The sequence below is a fragment of the Pseudophryne corroboree genome, chromosome 4, assembly GCF_028390025.1.
Source record: "Pseudophryne corroboree isolate aPseCor3 chromosome 4, aPseCor3.hap2, whole genome shotgun sequence".
In the NCBI taxonomy this organism is placed as follows: Eukaryota; Metazoa; Chordata; class Amphibia; order Anura; family Myobatrachidae; genus Pseudophryne; species Pseudophryne corroboree.
The window spans coordinates 131,589,796-131,615,610 of NC_086447.1; the positions used below are offsets into that span (position 1 = coordinate 131,589,796).

The following is a 25,815-nucleotide window of genomic DNA, read 5'->3' on the forward strand; positions in this document are numbered from 1 at the left end:
AGAACTGGAACTCTCCTTCCTCCTTACTGTGTCATCTGTCAAGGGACTACATGGCTCCACCTCCTGTATACTAAGGGAGCCCTGCAGCGGTAGCCTGCTAATTAAATAATGTACCTTGCAGGCCTTAAAGTGGAAAAAGGGGGGGACCTGGACTGCACATCCTATTACTAAAGATATCAAGAGGTGCTATCATGCTGAGGCTTCTAAAACTATGCTGGAGGAAGAGAGATGCAGATGCACACTCTTAGCACTAAGAACACTGATAGTAAAAATAATTAAAATAAACCCTCACAATTAACATGGAGTATTATTGAAGTTCTTAGCACACATTTGCGCAAATATGCGGGCCCATGTACTGCGGCCAGGTGACTTCATCACATGAGTCCCTGCATCTCTCTTCCTCCAGCATAGGGCTTAAAGTGGTCCTGAAGGGGTTGTGGAACTCATTTTACCCCGCCAATCACCCCCTTATTAGGCAGAGCCGCAGAGAGCCAGGGCCAGTGTTAGGGTTTTGCTGCAAATTATAGATTTGTGCCCTACCTCCAATACTTTATATAGGGACAATGAACGCCGAAGAGCCTGCTCCTCTTCATGGCTTTTCTTCACTTCAGCGGCGGTGACGGCATGACATCACAGACGCCATGCCGGAAGGACCTGAGGAGGGGACAAACAGTGCCGTAACGACGTGTGTGCCGAGTGGGCGCCGCCCACAGCGCATGGGCACTGCAGGCGCAACCGGCACACTCGCTCTTCGCTCTCCCCACTTCTCCGCCGCCACCTCCCGCAGTAAGTAGTTTGCGGCCGCCGCCCACCCGCCCTCTCACCCGCAGGTGATGTGCAGAGCTCCGATCTCCGGAGCTCTGCCTTGAACTCGGCGGCGGGAGCCGGAAGAAGCATAGGAGCGGACCGAGCCAGAGGCAGTGTGTGGGGTGAGTAACAGAGACGGAGGCGGAGGGGGGAGGTTACAAGTGGCAGCCGCAGCATTAACGCACACTTAGCTCGGCACTGGCAGCTCCACTGACACGCACTGTTCCCTACACCCCAGTCTCTCTGCTCCCCTCAGTGTCACCCACTTGCTCTGTTCCCCTTACTCACTGCTCCCTACACCCACTCTCTGCTCCCTACACACACTTGCTCTGCTCCCCTCACTCACTGCTCCCTACACTCACCCTCACTGCTCCCTACACCCACTCTCTGCTCCCTACACCCACTCTCTGCTCCCTATACCCGCTCTCTGCTCCCTACACCCACTTGCTCTGCTCCTCACACTCACTGCTTCCTACACGCACTCTCTGCTCCCCTCATTCTCTGCTCCCTACACCCACCCTCTCTGCTCCCTACACCCACCCTCTCTGCTCCCTACACCCACCCTCTCTGCTCCTCACACTCCCTGCTTCCTACACCCACTCTCCCTGCTCTCTACACCCACCCTCTCTGCTCCCTACACCCACCCTCTCTGCTCCTTACACCCACCCTCTCTGCTCCTCACACTCCCTGCTTCCTACACCCACTCTCTCTGCTCCCTACACCAACTCTCTGCTCCCCTCATTCACTGATCCCTACACCCACTCTCTCTGCTCCCTACACCCACTCTCTCGGCTACCCTTTCTGCTCCCTAACTGCATCACGCCGGGGGGGGGGGGGCGGCCGCGGGGGAGAGAGGATGGAGGAGCAGCAGCTGGATCGCCACCCCCTGCAACTCGGGAGAGACTGCACTGCGAGGAGTTGAGAGCTGGAGGAGGAGGAGGAGGCCAGGAAGGAGAAGAAGAGAGGCCTGCCACTCTGCCAGCTGGTCACAGTTAAGTATAATACTTACACACACAAACACTGTCTCACACACACACACACACACACACACACACACACACACACATATACACACACACACACACACTCTCTCTCTCTCTCTATCTCATTTAAAAGGGGGACTCTGTTTCCTAATGTGTAAAAAGAGGAATCTGCCTAATGTGTAAACAGGGGACCCTGCATGCTTAATGTGTAAAAAGGAGGACTCTACTGCCCTAATGTGTAAAAAAGGGGACTCTCTGCTGCCCTAATGTGTAAAAAAGGGGACTCTCTGCTGCCGTAATGTGTAAAAAAGGGGACTCTCTGCTGCCGTAATGTGTAAAAAAAGGGGGGCTTTGCTGCCATAATGTGTGAAAGGGAGCTCTGTGGTCTTGCTCCTATAGTTTTGGCACGCGCCTGATGTGCGCAATGACCCTGTTTTGTATATATGGGGGGGGGCGATGCTGTTTCTTGCACACAGCGCTAAAATGTCTAGTTACGGCACTGGGGACAAATGCCATCCAACAGAAACATTGTGAGAGCACAAGGAGTGGCGGGCCACAGATGGAGGACTATGGAGCCGCCAGATCCTGAGGAAGGGGGAGGTGGCTGCAGCTCATCAGTGACACTAGCGCCGGCTGCATCATCTACCGATGTGGGTGTTAGGGCAGGGTTTCTGTTGGAATTATGTGCATGGCCATGGTGGCGATGGAACTAATTCCACCTACCATTACAGGTGATAAGACCTTGTGACACTAGCAACTGCTGCTCTGCTGAAAAGTCGCCCTACTAACAGACATCTAACAATAGGCAACAGTATACATTATTATTTTTTTGCAAAAACGACATGGGGGGGGGATGGGGTAGCCCAAACCATCGTGGAGGCAAACCCCCAACTCTGATGATAGTGCGCGGAGCTCCAGAGCAGGAGGGCCCACCAGGAATTTTCCTGACTCCCCACAGCCTAGTCCAAGCCTGCATGGATGGAAGATGGGCTGCAGGCCTATTGGGACTCAACAGGCCCTAGGCGGGCGTCTAGGTTACTTTGTGGGAAATCCGTCCCTGCTAGAAGGGCAGATGGGTCGATGGGCCATCCCCGCACAAAAAGCCTGGCCGAGCAGCTCCACCTACTGGTGCTCTGCTTGACCGACATGCTGCAACACAGGAGCATGTCTATATAGTGATTTCTGGTGGCTTGCACGTCTCTTCTATATTTGTTGTCTTGACAAAGGTCCTTAATATGATTAGAAGGTTGATTGTAACATGTGAGTAAATAAAACATTTCATTTTGGATTATACATGGTGAGTGCCCTCAATTAATATTATTATTATTATTATTATTATTATTATTATATGTTTTATTAAAGATGTATTTGAGGTTGCAGCATCTTTAAACAATGTTTTGTTCCCAAACCAAGCTCATGATTTATAAAATACTGTATAAGAGCATAAATAATTTTGCCTGCCACAAGTCACTGACTAGGATGTAATAAATAGACTGGGCTGAAATCACTGAACATGTAAATAGATCAGGCGCAGTGATCTATTCATAGCAAAAATCACACAAGTAATCATGTCATGAGTGGAAACATGATCTCATAGGAATAAGAACACAAGTCACACCGATGACTGATACATAGACATTGTAACAACATTTATATTTTTATTTGTGAGTCCACATTACCCAAGCAGCCGTTTGGTTACTGCTGTGATTCTATAAGATGATCTCACAAAATATAAAATCGGCATTAACAGAAGTAGGGTTGTGTCTATGCTCCCTTCGTGATCAGGACCAGGAAGTGACATAACCAGAGGGCAGGAGAGAACGTCCGCCCTTACATCTTCTTAATGTTTTCTCCATTCTCCGTTCGTTTGAGGTTATTTTTTTTTTCTATGCACCATTGGACGCTGGCCACGATTCGGGCTCGGTGTCTCGCTCTGCTCGCCACAGGTTACTATTCCAAAATAGTTTGTGACAAGGACCCAGCGGTTTATGGGAAAGGTCCTCTCCACGAAGGGAAACTAGACACTACCGCAGAAGTAGCCCCCTAAGATATAAATATATTTATATATGACATTTATGGCCCCCAGGCCCTCATTTATCAAGCCTTGGAAAGTGATAAATAGCATAGTACCAACAAATCAGTTCCTAACTTACACATTACTGTGTTCGAAAAATGACAGTAGGAGCTGACTGATTGGTACTTTATCACCGTGCTAATTATCACTCTCCAAGGCTTGATAAATCTGGACCCCAGTTTGTGCATTTTCACAATCTTTACCATAATAATATCACTCATTTCTCTGTAAGTGGATCAGGCACATAAATGTGTATTTGGAAGTTAGGCTGCACTAGTAAGCATTGACCAGCACAAAAGCATGACATTACATCAGAGCCTCAGTACATCACAATTCCTTAAGTACAAGTTACTGAATGATATTAGGTACTCCAGAAGAGAGCGGCATCCAAGTGTAAAGCATGCCAGACAACTACAGAACTACATTTTCTTGGCAAATGAATAATATAGTAACTACAGCCTATAAATTCACTAGCCTAATGCCACTTGCAGCCCATCTATTCTGTAACAACTTGTAGTGACATAGTAAATGTCACGGTTTCCATCATAAGATGGCTGCCAAGCACTGACTGTCCCATTGATTATTATTCAGAACCGCAAAATGGTTTATTCCTTTGTAGCGGTCATATAGTGCAATGGTATAAAGCCCTGGCTTACAGGAGCCGAGTGTGTGGGCTTGTGTCTAAAGTGACAGGAATATCCGTCATGAAAGTGCCCATCTCAGGTGCTGCTGGGTGTTTCCAAACAACGCTATGCTGTAAATAAGTTACTGTGATTTTAACACAATTTTGTTATATTATATTAATAATGCAAGTACCTCAATAAACTAAATCTCTCAATTTAGACTTCCTGAGAAAGGCTGGGTGGCCAAATACTGTAAACCCTCCACCCAATGGAAGTGCTTATTCCAAGAAAACAACCAAAAAATAATATGGAACTTTAACCCTTTAATACCCCTTGTTCATTTAAATGGACATTTAAAAAAAAAAAATTATTGCGCGGACTGTATTGTGATGACGGTTGCCATTGAAATCCCAATGCCCATTTAAATGTACGAAAATAGTGTGACAATTTTCCGGCAGATGGCAACACTGGCTTGTAACGGTCGCTACGAGTTTGAAAGATGGCTTCGCCCAGAAAGATCGCCATGAGGTGAGTATACCACTTTACAAGTAGAGCTACATACTTTATCAATCAAATTTTGGCAAAATTGTTAGGCGAACAGTAATTGAAGTTTCTAGGATATCAAAATATCAAATTAGAATGAATTGCCATGTTTTGGTGTACGAGCTGCAATGCTAGCAAATTATTGTCCACTAGGATGGACATTGCGTCTAAATGACCAAACTATATTTTTTGGGGTTACTTGGGGCCTCACTCGTCTATTTTACCAGTATCAGCAATGGGATACACTGGAAACATGCAATGGGTCATAAAGGGTGAAGCAATAGGCCAGGGCATCAAAACCGAAAAAGTCATTAACTATGGCTGTTTTTAAGCATAAATATAATTGTATAACATCTTTGAATAGTTTCCCTTTAAAAACTTTTTTTCTTTCTGGATTAGGTATACCAAACACAAAAATTACAAAAAAGTTATTAAGTATATACAACATCTGTCAATCTCAGACATCAGGATACAATTCTCTGGATTGTTGCATTAATGGTTAGTGACTTGATTGTCTTCATGCGATAATAGAATGATTGCCAGAGGTGGAGCATATAGGGTGTATCAGCACTCCGTGTCCTTGCTCTCCACACGTCCCTGCCGCTGCAGTTTAAAGGATGAGGCCTTCTCGCTCCTGGTGACAGGGTGGTCAGAGAGGTCCTCGACAGGGTCTTCAAGGTGCGAGTCTGTGCTGGGGTCCTCATTGATGGTGTCCATTCTTTGAAGGCTGGCTTTGACAGTGGCTGGCGCGTCTGACATTTGCTGCAGACTGGGGGTGGCTTGCTTCACTATACTTACGGGAGCTGAGTCCATACCGCTCAACATTTCCACATTCTGCCTAGAAGACATAAACCAAGTCACCCATTTTTGTTGGAGAACATTCAAGGCCATAAAACCCTACTTCAATTGCTCCACAGCTGTCCTTTATAATGACTTCCAGTGGACAGATGATATAGATGATAAATAAATAGGTTTATTTAAAATTTTATTCAAATTTCACCTTATATTTTTACCAACTTATTTATGCCTTACTAGTTGTTTCATACAAAAGCTGGTGTGAAATAAATATATAGCATACCAATTCACATTTCTGCATAAAGTATCGGAGGCACTGAGAATATTAGGGATAGAGAACATTACAGGCTGGAAAACAACACGGACACAAGGGTCTGTAGACCTGTGAAATGGTTTCCAGGCCAAGCAGGACGCAGTATCTCCTGACTACTTAGTTATTGCTGTAATCACCGTATTAAATGGGCAAGGGAGGAACAATGATAAATATGGGAAGAGATAACTTTTTGAAGTTGGACATCTCCCTTCTTGTAAAAGGTTCCTACAGGTGTCCATTATATAATTAAAACAGAAACAAGATATCATACATAACATTTCCCAGCAACTTAGATTAGGCCGATCTGAGGCTCCCTGTAATAGTACTCAGATGGGGTTCATCCGTGAATATTGTAGTCATAATCAGTCAGTGGTTCTCCAGGATGGTACCATGTATGGATAGAAGGGGAACCACAAACAGTTAACTGATCATTTCTGCGCTCGGCTGCAAAGTTATTTCTGTAGTTTTTTATAGCTGAGTGTGGGCGTCTTGTTAGCTTATGTAAATAATATATGATTAATACACTTCAATCTCTGCGTTATGTGGAAACTGGAAAGCTTCTTTACTGAGACAAGGGAGAGTAATGGCAAACCTCCCAACATGACCCATCCCAGGAGGGACAAAATGCTCCTGGACTTCCCTCTTAAGTTATGATGCTATCACCTGTGCAGAAACAACTTTCTCATCGATTAACTAGTTCAATACAGGTGATGACAATCTTAAATTAAGAGGGCAGTCCAGGAAAAGAGCATTTTGTCCCTCCTGCAATGGGTCATGTTGAGAGGTATGTAGTAATGAGAGATAGATAGAAATAAATAAATAAATATATACCAGATACAACAAATCATCTGTATCTGTACAGTTTCCTTGCTAGTGCAAAGCACAATATGTTTCTTTAGTACGCACAGGTTATTAAAATCAATCTGTCTTAGCCGTGCTGCCAGCCGGCAGTATTAATAGCCAGTTGGTATATAATGAAGTGGTAGAAGGTTCCTAGAGAGCGGCATCCCACATCTCCAGAGTGACCTCTTCTTACCCGCTGGTGGTCCTGGACAGTCTCCTGGTTCTCTCTGACCACCACTCTCTACTGAAGCCCCGGGAGTGCTAATGGGTAATGGGTCTTGTTCTCAGGAGTCCTTCAGTTCTCCAGCTCCTTATCCTCCCTCGGCGCCTATATTCCGGTGTGTGTGTGGCAAAAACACACACTGCCGTGGTGCCACACTAGCCTTCTCAGCGTTCGTGAGACTTCCGGATTGAAGTCTTGGTGTGGTATTCGTGACAGATGTCCGTCTGCTGTTTACCTCTTCAGTTAGAGGCTGATATTGCTGGTAGTAGTCTGTGTATAGTATCCGACGCGTAGCGGCCTCCTGGCCTTCCTCAGGGATATGTTGAAAATAAAGGGGTTAGTCCTTTTATCTTCGTTGGATCATGATGTCACATACTGGGAGGGAATCCCGGTTGTCATGGTGATGTGATGTGTCTTTGCTTCGAGATAGAATCTTAGGAGACTCTTAACCCTAGCAATGCTGGGTGCTGTTAACGGGTTGAAATAAGTTATATATAACTCTCCATTTCCACGGCTGGCTGGCTTTCTGCTCTTCTAGCATTAAGATATTCATATGAATTAAATGCGCTCGATCTATGCAAATAGAATTATGTGTTGAATTAATTATTATTGGTAAAGAAAAGAGGGGGAGGTAAAATGTAATATCATTTAATGAAATAATGAAAAAAAGAAACAAGAGAAAATCAAATAGATAAATTCAAATAAAAATAAAATAAATTATTGAATAAATGAGTCAAGCCTCTGTTTATCATGCAATGGTTGCTATAGCAACGAGGTCTATATTCCAACATTCCTTGCTAAATCTACCTAATTTATTTGGGTGTCATATGTGCTTTCAGCCCAAGATATGTATCAGAGTTAATCAACAATCTTAATTTATGCATTGATGTTATTTGATGAAGAACCAATGTAATTTGTTCTCTGCTGTCTCTCACGGGAAATATTCTATAAGACTGCAGTAAATCTCTATGTGCATTGCTAGAAAGGAGGGCAATAGTCAGCATAGGTGTCGGAATGGGGGAGGGGAGGTGATCAAGGGGGCGCCTCGTTCACAAACATTTGAGTGCTGTCAATGTACTGGGTTCCGGGGCGCCATCTGGGGTTACCATGGGCAGTGTGTCTGCAGTCTCTAGATGGAGATAATCCCCTTTCCGGCTGCTACAAATCCTCCCTTCCCCGCCTGTCTCCTGGGCCCTACTTCCCCCTGCACCTAGCTACAACCCCTGCAGTGTTTGGATAGTTATTCTTGGATGGGCTCCCCTCTTGCCCCTCAGTTCCCCCTTCATCCCTTCTCTATCCCCACCTTAGACCACCCTTTCCCTGATTGCAACCCTTGACCACCTGCATAGTACCGCTCAACCCCCCCATTTCCCACCGGGCTCAATTGAATATATTCCCTGAAGGAGGGAAGAACCAAGTCTCAGCAACCTCCATGCACATCCTCAGACAGTGTGGGAGCTATGAGTGGATCCCCTGGATCCCTCCTCAGTAACAGCCATTTGTGCATGCGCTAATGACTGCTGATACGATCATTCCACTTTATTCATCACTGGGGCAGACTCCTATTGGAGCCCCTGTCCCTGGATGAGATTTTGAAAACATTTGGGTAAAATTCAATTTGTATATATTGTGGCACACACGCCAATTATTGAATGTCCGCACAGGTTTTGCTGTAGTTTATTCACCAATTGTCAGTATGGCACAGACAGTATTCAGTGTGGTTCCAGCAATCAAAACAACAGAGCATTCCCGTGACCCTGTCATTGTCTATACACAGGTCAACTAGCTAGTCACCGGCCAGCTGGTCTAGCGCCAATCGCCTTGACCCAAACAGAAGACAGTTGTCTATTTTAGCCACCTCTCCAAGCGCTACCATCTAATTAATCACATGATTTTCCATTGAAGAAGACATCGGCACATCGGGTAAATACATTAACATTTCAAGTCAAGTGAGTACATTTTTGCAAGGACAAGTTGCCTCTAGCATCTGCCATGACAGATAGATAGATTTTGGAGGGTACCAGGGTTGCTGACAACAATTAAGTGGAGTGCCGAGTGACTATATAAATCGGGTTTTTTGGGAAACCCCGACCTGGAAATGGTCTAGCACCCCTGGTAGCCAGTAATTACTACATTTACTTTTGTTACTGCTAAAGATATCAGAATGAAGATCCATTTTAGTTCTTTATTGATCACTTTATTGAAGTCACCACCCCTCCAAATAGCTTCAGCTGATTTAATCCCTATTATTTGCAGACCCTTAGTGTAACTATTGTGCTAGTTTATCTTATCATTTGAAACTCAATGTGTATCAAGTACTTTTCTGATATTACTGACATGTTCGTCAGTTCTCCCCTTAAGTTGTCTCACTGTTCTGCCCACGTACTGGTACCCACAAGAACATTCTGTTAGGTAAATTACACATGCACTGACTTGCATATGTAATGTGTTCCCTAATCCTGTATTTTCTCTTTGTGAAGTGGGTGTTGGAATTCCATTTGTGGTGACGGACATGGTGCTGCCACAAAGAAACCTTCTTTGGGTTGACTCTTAGTGATTTGTGTAGCATGTACAGTATTTGTGCAGTTTATATAGCTTCAAATTTCAGAATACGGTTTGTGATCATCTTTTTTGCGATCTGGAGCTTTTCTGTATGTCATCAGGGGTCTGGATAAAATAGAATCTTTAGATATTAATCCTCCAGTAGGATGTGCCAATATTTACTTAGGATTTTTTGAAGTTTTGGTGCATCTCTACTATACTTAGTGATGAATTTTGTCTGGTATCTGGTTTCTTTCTGCTCGGAGGTTCCACTATATTTCAGAAGTGTGTTGCTCTCTAAGGGGTAGATGTACAAAGCCTTAGCGAGTGATAAAGTGGAGAGAGATAAACTACCAATCAATCAGGTTATAACTCATTTTTCAAACACATCCTGTAACATGGCATTTAGGAGCTGATATGTAACAACCAATCTCTCTCCACTTTATCTCTCCAAGTCTTAGTACATCTTCCCCTTATTCATCAGAGACTTCCTTAAAGGCTTTCTCTGTTGGCAGAGTGTTTTGGGCTATCTGGTGCAGTGACATCAGTCCACACACTTAGTGACTTAAACAGTTATGCAGGTTTATTTAGTGTACACAGGTGACTCAGATGTAACACTGATAGCTGTAATCAGGAGCCCAAATATCACGCAAGGTAACAGCATTAAGTAGTGGTACTTATCAGGAGATGTCTGTGGTGGTAAAGCAAGGAGGACTGCACAGCCGTGCAGTCTGACTCCCACTGAAGATGATGCATGCACTGGAAACGCTATGAGTCTCTATAGCTGAGATCTGCTCCCAGTCTCAGCTCTGCACACTTGTACACACAGGACTCTGTCTCTCAGTGTGTGTGTGTGTGTGTGTGTGTGTGTGTGTGTGTGTGTGTCACACTCTCCTCGCTCTCTCTGAGATGATGGAACAGGAAGTTAAAAGAAAATATATATGTTGGGCCTAATTTAGGCCAGATTGTAGATGTGCTAAGTTTAGCACATCTACGATCAGTCACACAGACATGTGGGGGGACGTCCAGCACAGAGCTAGTCCGCCCCGCATGTCAGGCCCGACCCCCGCACAAGTACAAAAGCATCGCACAGCGGCAATGATTTTGTACTTTAGGAGTAGCTCCCTGCCAGCGCAGCTCCTGCATGCTGGCAGGAGCTAGTCGTTGCTGTGAGGGTCGCAGCGGCTGCGTGTGACGTCACGCAGCCACCGCGGCCCGCCCCCCGCATGGTCCGGACACGCCTGCGTTGCCCGGACCACACCCCCTAAATGGCGGCCAAACTCCACAGGCCCGCCCCCTCCCGCCCAGCGATCGCCTCTGCCTGTCAATCAGAAAGAGGCAATCGCAGGGCTGAGACAGCCGTCGGCTGTCTGGCATGCGCCGGCTCACTGCGGCTCTGGCATATGCGCAGTTCAGACCTGATCGGCTGCTGTACGAAAATGCACAGCAACGATCAGGTCTGCATTTAGGCCCATAGTACAAGGTTATATATATATATATATATATATATATATATATATATATATATAATGTAAATAGTATATTTATACAAAGACTAACTGCCTTCACACTATGGACCTGGAAATCCACTAAAGAGTGCAGGGACAATATAGATATATGTGTGTATATATATATATATATATATATATATATAGATGCAAAAAAAAGAAAAAAATAGCGCCATTTGTGGTAAGTTAACCTTCACAGTTATGTACAATATATGTCCAAAAATACACTCCCTTGGTACAAAGGGTGTCAGCAGGCCCCTAAATAAGAACAGCAGTGGTAAGCTGCTGTAAAAAGTGTTATAGAAACCAAGAATATGGGCACAAGCGACCAATGGTGTCTATAGTAAAGGAACGTAAAAAGATTTTTTATATAAAAAGAAAAGGCATATTTATTTTACACGATTAAAAAACAATAATATACTTTAGTTTAAGAAAAAATGCTTAAGCATAAGAATTCATATAAAATGGACAAAATTATGATTAAAAGAGAAGAAAAAATATAAAAGTACAAGGTACACATCGGTTTGTAGTATATGTGTAAAAAGTGCTTATCTTAGGTACAGGAGGTTGGTCTGGGAAAGATCATGGAATGCCCATTCCATGATCTTTCCCAGACCAACCCAACCTCCTGTACCTAAGATAAGCACTTTTTACACATATACTACAAACCGATGTGTATCTTAGGTACAGGAGGTTGGTCTGGGAAAGATCATGGGATGCCCATTCCATGATCTTTCCCAGACCAACCCAACCTCCTGTACCTAAGATAAGCACTTTTTACACATATACTACAAACCGATGTGTACCTTGTACTTTTATATTTTTTCTTCTCTTTTAATCATAATTTTGTCCATTTTATATGAATTCTTATGCTTAAGCATTTTTTCTTAAACTAAAGTATATTATTGTTTTTTAATCGTGTAAAATAAATATGCCTTTTCTTTTTATATAAAAAATCTTTTTACGTTCCTTTACTACAGACACCATTGGTCGCTTGTGCCCATATTCTTGGTTTATATATATGTATATACTGTATGTGTAGTGAAGGCGCACAAAAAACTGTCAGCTGCTGATTTGATACAATTATGAAGTTCACAATTTATCAAAAAGAATTTTCAAGCAAGCTTCAATAGCTGTTAAAATGCCCATAACAAATGACATATAACATACACACAACAGGGAAGCTTAAATGTTAATTTATCTCCACATGCAAGATTGTAAGTTAAGTGATAGTTCAGTTCTTTTTGTGCTTGGCTTGTTAGTATGCAGATGCAATTAGCAGTTAATGAGAATAGAGTACAGCGCACAGCGCTATCCATGTATACAGCTATAGCCCTCCTCTCCCTTACACAGTGCTGGGACACAAAGCTGCATCTCCATGGCAAACTTCCATGTAGCATAGCTCCTTGAACCTTTCAGCTTAGCAAAGCTCATGCTGTGTCCTATATTATACATCCTTTCTGCACTTATATAAAATATCACTTTAAACTGTGTCACTGTAACTGTAATTGTTCAACTCACTCAGGGGGTTATCTTCAAGTACACGCGGGTCTGGGCCCATAACCTGTTGGCAGAGTATTCTGGGCTATCTGGTGCAGTGACGTCAGTCCATGCACTTAGTAAATTAAACAGTAATGCAGGTTTAATTAGTGTACACAGGTGACTCAGATGTAACACTGATAGCTGTAATCAGGAGCCCACAAGGTAACAGCATTAGGTAGTGGTACTTATCAGGAGATGTCTGTGGTGGTAAAGCATGGAGGAATGTAAAGCCATGCAGACTGACTCCCACTGTAGAGAAGATGATGCATGCACTGGAAATGCTGTGAGTCTCTGTAGCTGAGATCTCATCCCAGTCTCAGCTCTGCACACTTGTACACACAGGACTCTCTCAGTCTCTGTGTGTGTTTCACACTCTTCTCACACTCTCTGAGATGGAGGAACAGGAACTCGCATCATATTATTCTGCCTCTGAGTGACTCCTGCCACTAGAGGTCAAACACTAGGAATGCACCCATAGACTGATCCACAGAAGGAGACAGGTACAGAGCGCACCATATCCTAACATTCTCTACCAAAGTTGCATTGTAATCTTTGGATAAGAATTGTTCCTTCATAGTGTCAAAGTCAGAAAAATATCATGCTACACGTTGCCATATATTCACCTCATGCGCTTGCCCGCTGCACATGCACTTTCTCTGGCGTGCGTGCACATATTCGCAGTTGCGTGACGGCGCCTCTACGGGCGTGCGCTCGAGCGCATGGTATGTGCATTTATGGTAGAGTTTGTGTGCGTCTAGCGGGCGACTCAATCGCTGCTTAATAACTCCATATAGCAGGTATTATTGGTAATGTTCCCCTTAGTGATAACTGTAAGTTTGTTTAAAGTGAATTGGTCCCTGGACAAAGGAATTCCTCTTTACGTGGTACAAAGGGTCTGATTAAGGTTGAACAGTGGTGTCTGGTACCTAACCGAAGAGTATTTTAATAGCAATAATCCAGTGTTGGTTAGGTAAAGATTAATCGCTCCTGCATATAGTTATGGCCATTAGTAGTTTCTGGACATTTTCTATATTTGCAGTTCATTGTCCATGTGTTGGAAATCCTGAGTTTCCCTCCCACCTGAGCAATTTGATATAGTCACAGCCCACCTGTTCAAACTAACCTATGACCTTTTGTTATGATGCGAGGAGACATTCCTGTGTCCAATGAACAATGAGATTATAGGTCCCTTTGTAGTATACTGTATGCAGTGTATATAAGATCAGCCAGCCTGGACAGCTCACTCTCTAACTCCACAAACGGTTTTCATATTGACTAACTTGGAGCTGGTACCAGGAATAGCGCAGCGATCATTCCCAGTGTGCGTAAGTAATTCTCTGTAATCAACTCGCTCTTTGTTTGTATTGGCCATATTCTCTCTCTCTCTGTTATAGTATAAGATTGTGACGTTATTGTATATTTCTGTCTAGATATTCTGTTAGAATTATATGTTAGCATGTAGAGTATAAGCTGTAACTGTGTACCCCTTTTGATATATCTAAAAGCTCGTTAGTAAAGGTGTTGGAACCTCAGCAGGGTGTCTGTGTCTCTCTAGCTAGTACAAATGGTTTCTGAGTTTCTAAATCGCTCTAACAGCATTTACATTAACAAGGTTAAGCAGCGTTCTATCGCTGCAGTATTTCAGTAGTAAGGTTTACAATACAAACTCAATCATAGTGTGTTGCATTAAGGTTTACAATGTAAGCATATTCTGTGTTTAAAGTTTATAAAGGTTACGGTCTGTGTGTATGCTCGCTGTGGGTATTCCATACACCCAGCACAGCGTGTGTACTTAATTTGCGTACCACGTGCGAGGTCTTCATACGCAAATAGCGTACGGAGTGCGTAGCATGTGCACGTGGTTTAGCAGCCATTACGGCTACACGGTATTAGTATATAGCTAATGTTAAAAGGTAGATACTTGACTCTATCAATTGCGGGCTCATCCGTCCTCCACATATTCGCACTAACGAAAACAGACGTTATCTGTCAGCAAGGGCGGGAAGGCAGTAGTGCTGGCTAGATAAGCGTCTGTTTCGCTACGTTGTAGGAGTGCTGGTGGAATCCAGAACCAGAGGTAGGAACATTAAGCTATTGTCTTTGTAAATCTGTTTTTTATTTCTATTTGGTGCCAACTGCACACGCAGATTGGATGGTTTGTCTGTTTAAATAGGTTTAAAAAATTATTTTTAATCGATCTGCATAGCGTGATAGTTTTTACCCAGGCTTAAAAATAAGGAGCTGGCATGATGATTTTCTTTATGACAAAAGGAACCGCATGGTCTGTCCACCATTTTGTGTAACCCTCATGGAGGTGGAAGGGGGAGGAGCAGCGGCCATTTTGGGAAGGTAAAAAAAATTTTTTTTCCCCTAAGCGGCTGATTTTCAGTTGACTCAGGAAATAATCAGCCATCCATTGTCAAAAAGAAATCCTCATTTAATGAGTTTTTTTTAATGCATTTATTTAATCTATATCATAGTCAATCATAAGTGGTTCAGATAGAGTTTAATAAAAGTTAATAATAAATTAAATATTTGATTTAAGAAATATACAAATAAAACAAAGTAGTTTTTTTTTGTGTGTTTTGTCACTGTCTCCATTCGAAAGCCTAGTTAACTCTGCTTGGTGTAGGATAACCATTGAAGTGCAAATTAACCTTTGGGTTTTTTTTTTCTCTCCCAGCAGTGAAAGAAATCGCCTTTACAGAGTTAATTAAAGAAAAAGCACATTCATATGCAAATTAGAAGTACTGAATAAGGTCTCACATAAGTAATAGTGATTAGTACATATATGTAATATCTATATGCGTGTGCTTACATCAATGTATGTTATTATATTAATTTAGAATTGCATGTTCATTTGTGTAATTTTCACATCTCACTTTCCTGTTTGCCATTTCATAATTGATAATGTGCTAAGAAAGATTTGTTGCTATTGATAGTTAAAAAGTAAAAATAATACGTAAGGAAGTAATTTGTAAAACACGCACACGGCTTGCCTAAAATACAAGGAAGTTCTGTGTGGTGTTCAGTAGATGATTACAGTTAAAGGTCATTTACATTGATAAACGTGTTAGTTGTGTTACTGTGGACATACCTGGCTTACGTACACGTGTCTCTAACAAGGGGCAGAATGAGTGTACGCGACGCAAGGGCCGACGCACAGAGCGTATATTACGCAACGGAGCGTCTTGGTACGCCCACATAATACAAATCACACGATAGTATTGTTTTAAGTAGGCGAAAAGGAGGCAACGTGATAATAGCACAAATCAATCTCAGTGTCCAAAATTTTAAGCTAATAGATCCTTCTCTAAGTTGCAACTCCTCTGGACTAGACTGTGTTACTGAATGAAAGGGATTTCTGTGCAGAAACAAAAGTAAAGTGTATGAGGTGAAAGAGTGTGTATACATATATAAGTATTCTCTCATTTTTGATTGGAACGTAGAAGTCGAGTTCTCGTGAGGACATTCACGTAAGTGACGGCGTGGTGGCTTGGGAGGCATCCCTTGTTAAACATATATAGGAGCATTAGAGTATAGCAGAGTAAAAGTCTACTGTAGACACAGACCAGGAGGTCACGGACCAGGAGGTCCAGAGACACAGACCAGGAGGTCTAGGTACAGCAGACTAGGAAGTCCGCTATAGATAGAGAAAAGAGGCACAACCCAGGGGGTTGGTGCAGTACCCATATAGGCCATTAAGCTCCGGCTGAAGGAATTCGCAGCAGCAATTTTCGATTCCACTGGTCGTTCCGCACATAAGATTAGTTGCTTATGTGCAGTACGATTGTACCACACGTAATTGTGTGCATTAGTTAGTAACTTGACCCAGTACCATTTGCGTACGCTAGAGGGGTCATAAACGCTATTTGTACATTCTAACGTGATTTGTGAATTTATTTTTTATTTTAAGGGAGGTTCGCTGGTCACTCGGGAATTCTCTAACAACCGATACTTGCTGGGGACGGGTAACCTACTCCCACACGCCCCAGAAATAAAGGTTTATAGGGGCCCTAGGTTGGGTACAGCAGCTCTGAGTCAGTGATTGCAGTATTGGCCAACGTGGGCGAGAGTTTGTGAAGGTACTCGGTAAAGTTTCACCGTCGGCCTACCGGACATCTTGGTTTTTGTAAGGGTTCGCTGAAAACCCTGATTTGAAGGTCAGAGGTAGTGAAGCCAACGCCTGCAAGGATGGGGGCCAGTTGTTCAGGTAGGGGGCGATCAACCAGGCACGTGCAGTCAGGGGAGGCAGGGGAGGCAGTGCCTCCCCTGTCATTATTTAGTAAAATAATAGAAGGAAGATACTTATGACATGTTCTGTGTCATAAGTAACTTTGTAATATTATTTTAACCATTGTAAGAAATGGAAGTAGCAGGTTAGGAGGCACTGATAACAGTGCCTCCCGTTGTGAATGGGACAGAGGAGAAAGCAGGGGGCGTGGCCAAGCACTGGGCTGTAAAAGCCCATAGAAAATCAACGAGGAAGCGGCACTAATAGAAGTGCCGCGACGATAGGGCTAGATGTGATTGGACAGCGGATCCAGGGCTGGATCCGCTGGTCCAATCACCTATAAGCTAAAAAATGAGTGCTCACCTTCCCCAGCATGGCCGCTTCCTTGTCAGGCACAGTCCCCCTCCTGGCGCATGTTCCCCCTCCTTCTCTGTCCGCGCCGGGCGCCGCTAAGAAGAGCCGCTGTCGCCGCTGAGCAGAGCCGCTGTCAGACCTGCTCAGCAGGAGCAGTTGGAGGGCGGAAATGAGTTAGCCGAGGTTCGTGTTGCCGCATGTCCCCCCTCCTTGTCTGTCCACGCCGGGCGTCGCAGAGAAGAGCCGCTATCAGTGGCAGGTCCGCTGAGAAGATCCCCCGCTGTCAGTGTCAGAGCTGCTCCCTCCGCCGGCAAGTGCAGCTGGAGGGCGCAAACAGATTCAATCCAGGTTTGTGTCTGTCTCTCTCTCTCTCTCTCTCTCCCTCTCCCCTCTCCAGTGGCGCACGCAGGGGGGGGGTTTCCAACTACCTGGAAACCCCCCCCCCCCCCCCCCCCCCCCCCGATGAGCTGAATCTTCTGTTTTTGAGACGGAGACACAGTTGTCTCCATCTCAGGTAAAAGACGCGACTGCGGAGCCGCTGCACTGCAGCAGTAACAGAGAGCTACCATAGCTCTCTACTACAGACAGTCTGGAGTGAATGGGGGAGCTGCTGGCTGCGCAAGTTCCCTCCGTCCGCAAACTGCTGCTAGCGCCTGGTGGAAATGTATGCACATACTGTAACTGTGTGTATGTTTGCATTTGTAGTAATTTATGTATGTATGTATGTATGTATGTATGTGTATGTATGTATGTATGTTCGGGTGTGTGTTTGTGTATATGTGTTTGTGTGTCACTCTGTGTATATGGTGCAATAGTTCCCTGGGTGAAGACTGGCATGCACCCCTCCGTGCAGTGAAAACCAGGTGGCACTTAGTAGTCTTTGTGAGTAAATCAATGTATTAAAGTACAAAAGGCATAGTGTACTGACGTTTCAATGGCCGTTTTTTTCAAGGTGCGTTACTATAGGCTTGAAGAAAAAAACCCGCTTTGTGTGGCGTTGAAACGTCGGTGCACTATGCCTTTTGTACTTTAATACATCGATTTACTCACAGAGACCGCTGAGTGCCGCCTGGTTTCTACTGCACGGAGAGGGGCATGCCATCTATTACATATAAGGAGGATATATATATATATACACATACATACACACACACACACACACACACACACACACACGTGCGTACGATATATATATACACATACATACACACATACACACACACATACACACACACATACATACATACATACATACACACACACACACATACATACATACATACTGTACATACATACACACCCACCCACATGGAAACCCCCCTCACTGAATCCTGCGTTTGCCCCTGCTCTCCCCTCTCTCTCCTCTCCCTCTCTCTCTCCAAACTCCTAAATGCATATGCCTGAGTGTATAGGTAAGTAAGTCTGCCGAAGAACAAATTGTGTGCCCTCTCTCCTCTACAGGTACCGGCCCTATTGGATTCTACTGGACAAGTGGACGTGATCGGCGTGGGATGTAGGTAAGTAATCTGTCTCTCATTTTTACAGGTACCGGCCCTATTGGATTCTACTGGACAAGTGGACGTGACCGGCGTGGGATGTAGGTAAGTATGTGTGAGTGTGTAAGTGTGTTTTTAATAAACTTTTACTGTCACGGTGTGTGAGTTGTGTTTTTATTTGGGTATTTTCGTTGTTGTAGAATTACAGGTACCAGTGGCCCCGTTATTTCCCCGAATGCTGGTACTTGAGGTTCTCCAAGTACCAGCAAGCGGGGGAGGCTTGCTGGGCCTTGTAGTTCCACAACAAAAAACAATATTCTTTTTTTACACACATGGCTATCAGCCTCCCATCCACCGCCCACGGATGGGGGGGACAGCCCCGGGCTTCACCCCTGGCCCTTGGGTGGCTGGAGGGGGGGGGACCCCTTGATTAAAGGGGTCACCACTCCTCCAGGGAACCCCGGCTAGGGGTGACTAGTTGGGGGGGTAATGCCACGGCCGCAGGGACCTACATAAATGTGTCCCCCGGCTGTGGCATTATGTCCCTGGCTAGTGGAGCCCGGTGCTGGTTTTAAAAATACAGGGGACCCTTACGTCTTTTGTCCCCCGTATTTTTGGAACCAGGACCGGACTAAGAGCCCGGTGCTGGTTGTCTAAATACTGGGAACCCCGGTCCAATTTTTCCCCAGTATTTAAACAACCAGGACCGGCTCAAAGAGCCCGGAGCTGGTTATACTTAGGAGGGGGGACCTCACGCATTTCTTTTTTTAAATTTTAACCAATTCATAGCCTTTTCCACAGATAAGCATGCACGGATCTCGCTGATCCGTGCATGACTATCACAACAAGCCAGCAAAAAGCAGGTCTATTTGAAAGCTCCATTTTTTTTTTTACAAATTCTATGCTTTCGCGGCAGTGTTTGTCTTCTATTAACTTAATAACGCTGCATCCACGGTGCTATTAAGTTAATGGAAGCCCTGGACAACAAAATTGCATTCATGTCCTCCTCCCACCCCTTCCCAGTCCCAAACACTAATTTTTTTTTCTATAAAAATGTACAATATATCACAAGTATAATGAGCAGGCAGGCAGCGAGCATTGGCGGCAGTGGTGGTAGGGGTCATCAGCAGGATTTGGTGGACATTATGGCTGCAGTGCCTCACCAGCCACTGACCTCACCGCACGCCACTGCGATCAACCATGGTTCCGGTTGATGTAGTAAATCGGCCAACAGGGTCGGCAAGGTCTATAACATGTGATACAGACCAGGAGGTCCGAGATGTATCACACACAGAGGTTTTATTCAATGAATGGGAAAGAATGACTGTGCATGACGGGGAAAAGTTCCCACGGGTAGGCAGTTTTAGCCCAGACGTGTTACAAAATCTAAGGAGAAGGATATGTCTCATTAAATCTGCAAAGAGACGGATCAAATATTATGATTGTTTACAATTATGGCAACAGGAAGGTGAAATATAAGGAGGATTAGCTTATACAGCTGACTCTCACTTTGGTAAGAAAAATATGGCAGCGAGAGAGAGGGTGGTTACAGAGAATGGCACACTGGTGTTTGATAAACATGCACTTAGTAACTGTATTATAGATGATAAGAACAATTGTAATAAATGTAACAAGAATAATTGTAATACTGTTAAATGTACAACTATTAACCCATGCAAGTTGCACCCCATGTTAAACTTCCCTCAGGATTACCAGCAAGAAAGTGAACCTAGCACGATGTCGGCATCTTTTCCAGCAGCCATCACACAAGACATCCAGGTGGACACGACCAATTCGGTAAAGGCAATAATCAAACCCCCTAACGGAGGGTCAGGTGAGGTCGTGTCCACAGGTACGTACGGTGTTATATATCACGCACAAACAAATGTACCTCATATTGTAGAACCAACACAAGATGATGTAGTTGAATTTAATCCTGTCAGGGTGATCGCAGTCCCAGATGGGAAGATTGATGCTCAGGGAATCATTCCCGCCAGGAGCTGTGTAATGCCCTGCCCCTGGTCCCGGACAGAATTAAGGACAATTATGTCTGAATTTCCTGATCCTAGGAAAAATCTAGTCGCATGTCAAAGGTTTATTAAAGAACTAGGAAACTCCACAGAACCCACCAACAAAGATTGGCGGACAGTGCTGAGGGCATGTTTGCCCTCCAGTGTTGACTCTGCGAAATTTATTACCGATTGTCAATTAGACACAGAAGTAGCTCAAACGGAGGAACACAATCAGGGATGTATTAAGCAGATCAACCGACAGTTGGGAGTATATTTCCCTGCCGTTGTCAAGTGGAACGAAATTTTCTCCATAAGACAAAACGAAGGGGAAAGTATTTCTAATTATTTCAATCGAGCACTGCAAGTAATGGCTAGAAACACTGGGATCACGGACATCAAAACTAATGCACAGCATAGATAAATAGCGGTTAAGGTATTAATGAATGGTTTAAAGGAGGTATTGAGAACAAGGGTACAGGCCACCAACCCAAACTGGAGAAATATCTCGGTGGCCGCATTAAGAGAGGCCGCTTTTGATCATGATCGGAACATCACCAGACACAAGGAGTCACAGAGTGATAAGCTGATGGCCGTAAGTATACAGGCTCTAACCACAAGGCCACTCCAGCATAAGCCCCAAACCCCTGTGAGAAATTCAAATGTGGTAGTCTGTTACAATTGTCATAAAGAGGGACACTTTGCAAGAGATTGTAGATCAAGAAAAATACAAAAGTTATATCAACCCCCTAGACAACGGCATGACCATGATATCCAAAGAACCAGGGAAGCACAGGGAGAGCGGTTGATGGTGATGAGCATCCAAGCACTAGAGTAGGCATCAAATCGACCGAAACCCCAGGCCACTGGCACATGGAGGAAGCCAAGGGTTTGTTATCATTGTAAAAGGGAAGGGCATTATGCCAGTAACTGTAACAGCCCACATAAAGTCAGAACCCCTAGACCACGACATGAAAAATGAAATTGTAATCAGGTACCACATATGTAAAATTTTGAGTTACACCTATAAGTTGCAATCAGGAAAGGTGATCATTAGGACTGATAGTAAGCTTGAGGTTACAGTTAATAAAATTGGGAGGTCAGTTCCTTGTAGACACAGGAACGGCCGGGTAAACGTTGTAAATTTATCTATAAATGTTTCTTTCTCCCCATCTCTCACGTTCATCGGCAGAACTCAAACATCACATAGCTACTTGGTCTTTGCAGAAGTCTACCTAACCCCAGCGTGACCTACCGACATTGGTGTGTCCTGGCCAGGCACAAAAAGGGTGGAGTGTGGAAATACTGGTGGGAAGAGACTGCGCAAAGATACCAATGGATGTGTTGGTGTGACAGCCTGATGGTGAACGGAAGATCTGACAATTTTTTTTTTTGTTGTTTAATGCAAAATGTGATGAATTGTTCTCTCTCTCGTTTGTTTTTCTCTCTTCTCTTCTTTCTCATGTTTTAAAGATGGTATGTCACACATCAGTTAGACAAATGGTAATGCAAGATTTTTGCTCCTTACAGAGAGATCGCTGATTTGGAAGGAATATTGTATCACCGGAGTGTTCGTTTGGAAGACTGAGAGACAGCACCTTTGAGATGACAGCAGAACAAGAAGAACAACAAGACTAGAGGACATAAGACATCGTAACATTTTTCTTTCCCCTCAAAGTATTTTTTTTTGTACCCCCATTACAAATTTCTTTCTCCTCCTGTAAGATGGACTCGCCCCAAGAGACTGCAGTCCGTGTTTTCCTGTTGACCATGATGTTGACCAGAGCAGTCTGTTTCGGTGAGAGTACCAGTGAGGTCGAGAAAGGATCTGGAATGGGTTCTGATGACCAGGATGGAGGCGTGGTTTTCCAAGAACAACATAATCACCGAGTAAAGGCGAGTATCAGAAAACGATCTGATAGCATTGACAATAGAAGGAATTGTGAAGGATTGTTAGCTGAAGAGAACTGCATCTGTAGACACTGTGACAGTATAGTTGAGGATGGGTGCATCAAGAAATGTCAGTCCAGTTTTAATATCCACATGGACCGGCATCCATTGAGTGACTATCACTCATTAGTGGGTAAAGTGTTAAATAAGACAGACTGTTGGGTATGCTCTCAAGTACCTCAAGGCCATAGCAAATCAGGACTAGTACCATTCCCTTTAACTGTAGGAGAGGTACTTGAGCTAAGTGGTGGGAGGCCGGTGGACAGGAGGTTTAATATCTCCAGTCCTCCTAGTTTGAAGCTCCACCAATATCATGTGGATAGGTCCTTAGTGTGCTTTAACATTTCCAATCCCCGAAAGCCGGGAACTTGGGAAGTGTCATGGAGTAATCAAACCATGACATTCTCACATAGAGCCGACAGATTGCCCACAGACACAGAACTTATACGCCAGATAGCCGACCATAGGAAATTCTTTCGGTATAGGTATACCTTAGGAAGTAGGATCATGCGAGTTGGAGAAGTATCACCAGGATACTGTGCATATATCATACAACTTGATACATGTACTAGACAGATGAGAGAATTAGGGTTAGGAGATTTCACATGGAAAATTTGTAACATGTTTATGTCATACTCCGTCCCATATGTTCTCCCCGATGATGCATATTTCATATGCGGGAGGAAGGCGTATAGGTTCCTCGCCCCAAACTCAGAGGGATTATGTTATATTGGAAAAGTACTGCCTAAGGTAATGACTGTATCCCACACTAAAATGAAAGATATTCACCGTGGTGCCCAAGCTCCTTATACTCACACCCATTACGAGCACATCGTTAAACGGCACCTGATAGAAAGAACAGAGCATCCGGCCTCTGACCTGATCCATGAATCCACCGGGATTCAAGTCCTACTCGCGTTAGATATCACTCGTACCGCCAGAGGAGTGTTGAATTATAGATATATATCTGCGCTTGCAAATTTATTAGACAATATCACCGAAATGTATGACGACACATTCAGGTATACTGGGAGAGAGTTACAAGCCTACAAAACAGAACTGGTTCAGCATAGGATGATTCTCAATTATCTCACAGCAGTAACAGGCGGGTATTGTGTCACCTTGGCTACTCAATGGAATAAAGTGTTGCACGTATATTACAAACAGCACTGAGGACCCGGTCGAGGTCATAGACCAAAAGATGGATGACATCTTGCAATTAAAATGGGAGTTCCGAAGGAAACACAATCTCACCCTTGCTGCTGTGGGTAATGAGCTGACCAGTTGGGCGTCATGGTTGAACCCACGAAATTGGTTCTCTGGTTTAGGAGAATGGGCCCAAGGTATTATTATGGGTGTAGGGAAATTTCTTTTGTGTATTCTGGGTGTCATCATATTGGTCGGTCTGATATTTAGATGCGTTCGGGTTTTAACTTAGTGTAAACGTAGTGCCCGAGTGATGAGTTTAAGGAGTGAGGAAACTGTAATAACAACAAATTTGATTTATGACCCAGCAATAGAGACAATGTTGTGATGAAAATGTGATTCCACGGTCCGTTTCTTTTACCCGTTTCTCCTTTGTTTTCCTCCAAGGTACAAAGACATCCGCTTGGAAGAAGAATTTGACAACCTCTTTTATACAGACCATTGATGGACAATGCCATAGACCCCCAATATCCCTAGTGACTTTAACTTTTACGATAGCCCAATACTTTAACACATAGTCGATAGGGAATATAGGCACAGATATCAGCACTCACATATCCCCCCATTCATGTATCATCAACTAAAATGTGCTCCCCCATTTTGTTGCAACCAAAAGCCGAAAAGAGCTCGGTAAAGTTTGACAGCCCATCCACAGACCCTTAATACGGGATAAGAAGGATTCAAATGTATACTTCGCAATACCTCGAAGCTTGATTTAAAACACGTACGGCACGATGATACATGACCCCTCAAACATGGACTCATACACACATGCTTCTACTATCTCACTAGGTCATACTTTTTTCCCTCCTTCTTCTCTTCTCCCTTACCCAATCATAGAAATGTATTACATATGACATATATTTTTCTCTTTTTTGAACTGTTTTAGGAAGTGGCAGTTATTGATGACTGCCAAAGGGTGGACTGTCAAAGTCAGAAAAATATCATGCTACACGTTGCCATATATTCACCTCATGCGCTTGCCCGCTGCACATGCACTTTCTCTGGCGTGCGTGCACATATTCGCAGTTGCGTGACGGCGCCTCTACGGGCGTGCGCTCGAGCGCATGGTATGTGCATTTACGGTAGAGTTTGTGTGCGTCTAGCGGGCGACTCAATCGCTGCTTAATAACTCCATATAGCAGGTATTATTGGTAATGTTCCCCTTAGTGATAACTGTAAGTTTGTTTAAAGTGAATTGGTCCCTGGACAAAGGAATTCCTCTTTACGTGGTACAAAGGGTCTGATTAAGGTTGAACAGTGGTGTCTGGTACCTAACCGAAGAGTATTTTAATAGCAATAATCCAGTGTTGGTTAGGTAAAGATTAATCGCTCCTGCATATTGTTATGGCCATTAGTAGTTTCTGGACATTTTCTATATTTGCAGTTCATTGTCCATGTGTTGGAAATCCTGAGTTTCCCTCCCACCTGAGCAATTTGATATAGTCACAGCCCACCTGTTCAAACTAACCTATGACCTTTTGTTATGATGCGAGGAGACATTCCTGTGTCCAATGAACAATGAGATTATAGGTCCCTTTGTGGTATACTGTATGCAGTGTATATAAGATCAGCCAGCCAGGACAGCTCACTCTCTCACTCCACAAATGGTTTTCATATTGACTAACTTGGAGCTGGTACCAGGAATAGCGCAGCGATCATTCCCAGTGTGCGTAAGTAATTCTCTGTAATCAACTCGCTCTTTGTTTGTATTGGCCATATTCTCTCTCTCTCTGTTATAGTATAAGATTGTGACGTTATTGTATATTTC

At 43.9% G+C, this 25,815-nt stretch overlaps 1 protein-coding gene and 1 long non-coding RNA gene across 2 annotated transcripts in view; one reads left to right on the forward strand and one right to left on the reverse strand.

The window, feature by feature from the left end:
• Nucleotides 1-25,815, forward strand: part of IAH1 (isoamyl acetate hydrolyzing esterase 1 (putative)) — a 207,222-nt gene that overhangs the window by 25,193 nt on the left and 156,214 nt on the right. The gene's annotated exons all lie outside the window — the stretch shown is intronic.
• Nucleotides 3,429-25,815, reverse strand: part of LOC134909045 (uncharacterized) — a 40,229-nt gene continuing 17,842 nt past the window's right edge. Inside the window, exons 3-4 of the long non-coding RNA XR_010175835.1 lie at nt 7,175-7,777; nt 3,429-5,868 (exon numbers count right to left, since the gene is read on the reverse strand). This is a non-coding gene — a long non-coding RNA (uncharacterized LOC134909045). The remainder of the gene's footprint in view (nt 5,869-7,174; nt 7,778-25,815) is intronic.